Source organism: Peromyscus eremicus, chromosome 3, assembly GCF_949786415.1.
Source record: "Peromyscus eremicus chromosome 3, PerEre_H2_v1, whole genome shotgun sequence".
Lineage (NCBI taxonomy): Eukaryota > Metazoa > Chordata > Mammalia > Rodentia > Cricetidae > Peromyscus > Peromyscus eremicus.
This window is the reverse complement of record NC_081418.1, coordinates 42,583,799-42,591,461: the sequence shown is the minus strand read 5'-3', so window position 1 is coordinate 42,591,461 and position 7,663 is coordinate 42,583,799.

Here is a 7,663-nt window from a genome sequence, read left to right as displayed (position 1 = left end):
GGACCCACAGCCTCTCTTACAGCTTCAGACTTCTTTAGCATTGTGTTAACTGAGCACCCAGCACGCTTGTTTAAGTCATCATTAATGTGGCCTTTTGACACTTGAAGCCAAAGACAAATAGGAACCAGTACTGACGCAGCTTATGTTCCTAAATCCTCAGAAGTCTACATATGCATTTCCTCAAGTGTGTAGAAAAGCTACACAGCCATGGTACCTAGGGTCTGTCCTTTGGATTTTCTGTGTCCAGCCAGAGATAATACAGGGTGAAGTTAAATGTAAAAGAAAATCAAAGAAACACAGGTAGTTACATGTGAGTAGTTACTAGGTTCAGGGTACCATCCATTAGCTTAGCAAAATTTGAGTCTGTCCATCCCAAGTGCTGATAAGGCTGTGGGCAACAGGGATCTCAGCTGTTGTAGAATATTATTATAAGATGTGTTACATTTGTTTATGCTGTGGAACATTTGTTTAATGATGCAAAGCTGTGCTGCATTCTTTTATGTTACATTTGTTTAACTCTGTGAAGCTGTGTTACTGTGCCTGTCTAAAACACCTGATGGTCTAATAAAGAGCTGAATGGCCAATAGCCAGGCAGGAGAAAGGATAGGTGGGGCTGGCAGGCAGAGAGGATAAATAGGAGGAGAAATCTGGGAAGAAGAGCAGCAAGAAAAGGAGAAGGAAAGAAGGACACCAGGAGCCAGCCACTCAGCCACTCAGCCACACAGCCAGCCACGGAGTAAGAGTGAAAGTAGGATTTACAGAATTAAGAAAAGGAAAAAGCCCAGAGACAAAAGGTAGATAGGATAATTTAAAGAAAAGCTGGCTAGAAATAAGCCAAGCTAAGGCCGAGCACTTATAATTAAGAATAAGCCTCTGTGTGTGATTTATTCGGGAGCTGGGTGGTGTCCCCCCCCCAAAAAAAGAGCAAAAACAACAACATTTTGGCTAGAGTAAAAGAAAATCCAACAGCTCTGGTGAGTGGGTGACCTGGGGCAGCTACTTTGGGAAAGTGTGAGGCTGCGATAAGCAAAGAAATGTGTACTGCAGGAATGCTTGCACACATGTGTACTGCAGGAATGCTTGCACTCTTGTGCTCGAGGGGGGGGATGTCATTCACTGGGATATGGCTCTCTAACCATGAAGACCCTGAGGCAGCCTGGGTGTCAGGATGGGGAGTGGATAAAAGCATCCAGGTGCAGTCTAGGACTACCATATAAAACAGAAGCAAAACCCAGATCTTCATGGGTGCCGGGAGACCCTATGGCAGCTCTGGGGAGTTAAATGTTACAATTAAAGGGTTGCCACAGCTGGCAGGCAGGCTCTCTGTAGCCAGAGCTAGACGGGTCAGAAGGAGTTACAATGTAGAAACTGGAGAAAGCTACAGATTGCCCACACAGCCACCGGAAGCTGGTGTGCTGGCTTTGAGTGGCTGGGTTTACTTTAAAAGAGGGGGAGGGCTGGGGGTTGTTCCTTGGCTGTCAAGTTTCAATTGTACAAGATGGGTATGTTCTAGAGAGCCACCCGCCACAGGGCCAACAGTACTGTACACTCACTTCAAACTGTTGAAGAGGTAAGCCTCCTGGGCAGTGTTCCTACCTGCACATGAGGGGGTGGGCTGGGGGTACTCAAGCAAGCCCCTGGAGGAGAGAGTTTCTTTTATTTAGATTGTGGTAATGTTTTTACGGCTATAGGCACTTGTCCAGATTTCTCAAATTGTATGCAGTGACTATATGCAGTTTCTTGTAAGTTTTCTGGTAAGTTATGCTTCAATTTGGCTTTTTTGAAAACTAAAACTTTAATCGTATATATAGCCCAGGCTGACTTCAATCTCTCCATCCGCCCGTCTCTGCCTTCAGAGTCCAGTCATGGTCCCCTGTGGCTGGCAGTGTGGCTGTTTTAAAATCAGAGTGAGTAAGACACATTGCCTTCCATAGTATGAATGGGCCTCATCCAATCAGGTGAAGGCCCCTAGGAAAAAAGACCAGGTCCCTTCAAAGAAAGACTCCTGCTGCCAGCTACCTCCAGACCCAAGACCACAATCCTAACTCCTGCCACGCCCGGCAGCAGCCAGCTGCAGCTTACCCACACCCTGCAGTCACGTGGAGACCTCAGTAGTGCGTGTGTTCTTCCACTCACCTCTCCACATACACAAGGATCTACCTGCACGTTTGTGTGTTAACTGTGTGTGAAGTCTATGAAGAACCAACCGTTGGCGCTTCGTGGACGAAGCGTGACTTTCCACATACTCCGGACGTTTTATGTAAAGTATTTATCTTCTTTCTTTAAATTATTTCTTACGTATGGGTGTTTTGCCGACGTGTAAGTCTGTGCACCACATGTGTGCCTGGTGCTTTTGGAGGCCAGATGAGGGCGTCAGATCTCCAGGAGCTGGACTTACAGACTCATGAGCCACCATGTGGGTGCTGGGACTCAAACTCCAGGCCTGTGCAAGAGCAGCCAGTGCTCTTACCTACTGAGCCATCTCGGCCCCATCTCTTCAGTTCTGGGTTTGTGGGTGGAAGAGCTTGGTCACTGACTTACATCCAAGCAAATTAATGCTGTGGTGTGCAGCTCTTCGCTTCTAGTGACGGCGTGGAGTTCACGTGAAGAGAGCCTCAGAGGAGTGCAGGGGAGCACGGAAAGTGATCACTCGCCCAGAAGCCTCGCTGTTGAGTGTTGGAAGAGCCAGCGAATTCCAAGGGAATGAACAATTCCGGCCCCATCCTGCTCCCGCCTCGTCTTGTTCTGCCCTGCGCACTTGCTGCCTGGATTCTTTCTTCAGTGGCAGCTTTTCTTTCTGCTCTGGTAAGTCCACGAAAGGCTTCTCCGCCAGAGCAGTGAGCTCCGGGCTTGGGGGTTTGTCCAGGAGAGAAATCAAGGTGGTCGCAGAGGAGGCATCCCGGGAGGGGAGGGATGTGCTTCTCTGAGCCAGGGACAGACATGAATGCATTCGAGAGACTCGCTGGTGGAAGAGGCTGTGTGGCCCAGGGATCAAGAGCTGGCCAGCCTCGGGGACTGCCCGTCTCGTCACCTGGCTTTAAATGCCACTGCTCAAGTGTTTTCCTGACACCCCTGGTCGTTTCTAAACCTGAAGTTTCCAGTGAGGATGGGAGAATGTGAAGATGAACAAGGGCACCTGGTCCCTAAGGGAGAGTCAAATGCCAGTCAAATGGTTGTTTCATCTTTGTTCTCCGTACTAGGGATCGAACCCGGGGCCTCGTGCATGCTAAGCAAGCACTCTACCATTGAGCTACCTCTCCAGTCCTCTCTTCATCTTCTATTTGAGAGAGGATTTCACCCAGTTCCCCAGGCCAGCACTGAACCCACTCCGTTGTTCAGCTAAGGACTTGAACTTGTGATCCTCCGGCCTCAGACTCCTGAGTAATGGGGGTTTAAAGTCTGCACCACCAGCCCGTCTTGAAATACACTAACAAAGCAGATACCAAAACTGTGGCAGGAAGCAGCAGGGCAGGGACGTGCTTAGGCGTGCTGGCCACTGTTGCTGTAGCCACGGGTGCCACGGAGCAAGTCACCTTTTTAGCACACGACTTCTCAGTTTTATTTCATTGGAAACTGAGCGAGCTGCTGTTGTTTAAATAGGAAACACCCCCCTCCCCCAGAGGCTCGTGTCTTTAACACTTGCTCCCGGCCATTGGTCTCATTTGTGAAGTTCTGAAAACTTCAAGGGGTGGAGCCTTGTGGGGGAAGTGTGTCACTGGGGACACATCACTGCTTCCTGGCCACCTTGAAGTACACAGCCTTTGCCACCATGTCCCCACTAGAGCCATGAGCCAAAATGACCTCCCTGCCTTATGTTATTGCTGTCTGGCACTTTGTCTCAGTGATGGGAACACAGCGTCTGGTGACCGATGGCTTCCATATCGGCCAGCACAGCCATGGGGGTGTTCCTAACTCCCTTGTGACCCCGCCTACCAGCATAGCTAAACAACACTCTAAACAGGTCGACTCCGGCTTCCCTTGCTGCTGTGTGTCCACAGCTGAAGTACTGTCGTAGTTGTAGAGAACCTCAAAGTCTGCTCAAGACACCCCAAGACCAAGTTCTCAGCACAAAGGACAGCGGGACAAAGGGCAGAGACAGGAGACAGAGGATGGGGAGAAGGGAAAAGGGACAAGTGGAAGGGGCAGGGGTGTTTGTCTATGGCGGTGGGGGTGGGCACACACGAAGGCCTGCCTCTGGGGAGAGAGGAGACTGCAGCAGCCTTTCTTTTGGGGCCACCAACCGGCTCCCAAATCATGAATGCTCGGCCTTATCGTATGCTTGTCCCACTAGCTCTTATAACAAATGAACCTGTTTCTCTTCATCTGCATTTTGCCTCAGGGCTCTTTACCTTTCTTTCCTTCTGTATGTTCTGCTCCCTGCTTGCTCTGTGGCTGGCTGGCCCCAGATGTCTCCCTCTCTTTCTCCTTTGTTCTCTTCTCTCATTCTCCCAAACCTAGATTCCTCCTCCTGTTTATTCTCTCTGCCCACCAGCCCCGCCTATCCCTCCCCTGCCTAGCTATTGGTCGTTCAGCTTTTTATTAGACCAATCAGGTGCCTTAGGCAGGCCAGGTGAGACAAATGCAACTCATATTACATAATTAAACAAACGCAGCATAAACAAATGTAACACACCTTTGCCTAGTTAAACAAATGCAGCATAGACAAATGTAGCACACCTTTACATAGTTAAAGTAATATTCCACACAGGAGACAGGCGAGGCACGTAGGAAACTGGCAGTTTATAAAAGTATAAGGGGAAACCCGTGTTAGGATAAGGTGTTTAATTTTAATTGACCATGTTCATTAGGTGAGCCAAAGGGGGCTTTTGATTGCTGGACTTCAATACTTGATAGCCAGACCTCGGTAGTCAGCCTCAAGAGGAGGAAGTGGCCAAATAAAGGACAGACCTCAGGGGCTAGCTTCAGGAATGTAATCTAACTGTTTTTAGCAAGGCAGAGGAAATGGAGAGGTTTTTGTTTGTTTGGGGTTTTTGTTTTGGGTTTTTTGTTTGTTTGTTTTTGCAGAGTTTTGCTATATAGCCTCACCTGGCCTGAAACTCACTAAGTACACCAGATCTCCTACCTCCCCTGTGCTCAAATTACAGGCATGCGCCACCGTTCCCATCCCGTCTTTGTGTTTTGGAGAGTTGGGGGATGTGCTGATTATTTTTGCCAGTTTGACACTAACTAGGATCACCTGGAAAGAAAGACCCTCAACTGAGCAGTTGCCTCCACAAGATCGTCCTGTGGGAACATCTGTGGGCATTTTCTTGATTAATAATTGATATGAGAGAGTTCAGGCCACTGTAGGTGGTGCCACTGAGCAAGTGGTCCTGGGCTGTATAAGAAAGCAAGGTGTGCAAGCCATAAGGAGCAAGCCAGTAAAGAGTGTTCCTCCACAGCGGTTGCTTCAGTTGCTACTTCAGGTGCTTGCCTTACCTACCACTCCCCCCACCCAACCCCATACCCTGCTTTTGGGTTTTCAAGACAGGATTTCTCCATGTAACAGTCCTGGCTGTCCTGGAACTCACTCTGTAGACCAGTCTGGCTTCGAACTCATTCACGAGACCCATCTGCCTCTGCCTCCCGAGTGCTGGGATCAAAGGCGTGCGCCACCACACCTGGTGTCTTGGCTTCTCTTGATGACAAACTGTAGCTTGTAAGTCAGATAAATCCTTTCCTCCCTCACATAGCTTTGGGTCACTCTTTTATCCCAGCAACAGAGACCAAACAAGGACAGGGAACCATGTGGGGTTTTCTCCGTCAGCTGGGAATCTGGGTACCCCTTACAGACACACTCTCATCAGGGGCAGCTAAACGTGTTCCCAGACTCTTGTGTCCAATGGTTACTTAAGACTCTAGCAACAATGAGAACTTCCCACCCGGCATCCTTCCTCAGGTGGGATTTTTAAAATGTGTTTCTCTCTCAATTTTGGAAGATTCAGATGTAAGTCCCTTGCTCCACCAAATGAGCTAGTCAGTTGAGAATTCCTTTCACCACTGAATGAGCTAGCCAGTATCCTGCATGGAAGCTTTGTAAATAGGAAAAAAATACCATTTGTCATGCTTATCCTGGGGTAATTTTTGTTTTAGTGATAAGCAGTAGCTGGACTTAGAATATGGAAATGTTGCATATTGGAAACAAGGGCAGAAGATTGGGCCAGAAATAATTTAGTGTTTGGTCCCCAGCAGGCGTGTGTGTGTTCAACCCCATTTGTTTCTGCCTAGAGGAATGGGCTTTGCTGGCCTAAGTCTGCAGCCCAGAACCTCTGGGGCAAGGACTCTGCTCCCCACCACTCGGCCTCCACATCTAGACAACTGCAAAAAAAAAAAAAAAAAAAAAAAAATGCCTTTCCAGGTTTTCTTTGAGGAAAAAGATAAGGTACATTATGAAGCATTTTTAACAACCATAAACCCTCTTCACTATAAATCATTACAGGTTATATATTTGATTTCCCCTTTGGAGAGTATCTTATACTCAAATATAAAAAGTTACTACTTTTGAGTATAATATGGATTGGTTTAGTAGGCAGATCGGGGCTCACAAGATGATCACATGCTAAAGGAAGTGCTGTTGGGTGTCATGAGTCCGTTTGTAAGGGAACTGTCACAGACTGTGAGGGGAGTGAGTGGCTACAGCAAACCCTGTGCCCAATTTTTAAGTAATGACTGTGACTTGAGTCATTTCTGAGGAACAAGTAAACGAATTCCTTCAGTTTGACTCTCGATTCTTTTCTCAAATCTGTCTGCTTGTGCCCATGAGGAGGCTCCGTCACACATCACTTTGCAGCCGGTCACTCTGAGTCAGACTGAGTAATTGTACTTAACCAGTTTGGTCTCCCTTATTTGGTTGTTCCTCCATCCTCTAGATCTACCCCAAATTTTCTTCCTCCCTCGGAGCCACTTAAGCACATTAGTAGCCTTCTTAATCTGAAAAGGCCAAAAGGAAATGCCCACATTATGGAGGAAATCCACTGAGAATAGGGTAACGCAAAACTTACTGTCTAAATCCAGACGTGTCAGAGAGTAAGAGGACTGTTTTGGTAATTATGCCAGGACAGCAAGTATAAACCTCCACTGTAACGAAACGTCAGGCTTCTTAGCGATGACCGCAACCCCAGATGAGACCATCACCTCCCACCAGACGGGCAACAGTTAAAATGTAAACTACCAAGTCTTAGTAAAGGTGTTGAGCACTTGAAAGACTGCTCCTGGGAGTGCACCGAGCTCCAGGGCTGACGGCACTGGGGATGTAGCTCCGTGGGATTTACCTATAACCACTTTGAAAGTGGTTTTACATGAGCTGCTAAAGATCAATGTACGCATGACCTGTAATTCAGCAGCTTCCTTCCCACAGCATAGATGTTTAAATACTCACAGAGACACTGTTTATAGGAACCCAGTGCACCCCAATGTCAACATGGGTACATTTAAATGATGGCCTCTATCAGTCTGCATAAAGCACAAGCATGTCATTTATTACTGAAAGAAGCAATTCAAAACACAACCATTTTCATGAGCCCAAAATGGCTGGAACTAAGCAAGAGTGCATGGATAGGTGAAACTAAATGTAAAAGATTGGGTGCTCAGAAGACAGCTCCATGGATAAATTCTTGCTGAACTAGCATGAGGACCTAAGTTTGAATCCCCAGCACCCATATAA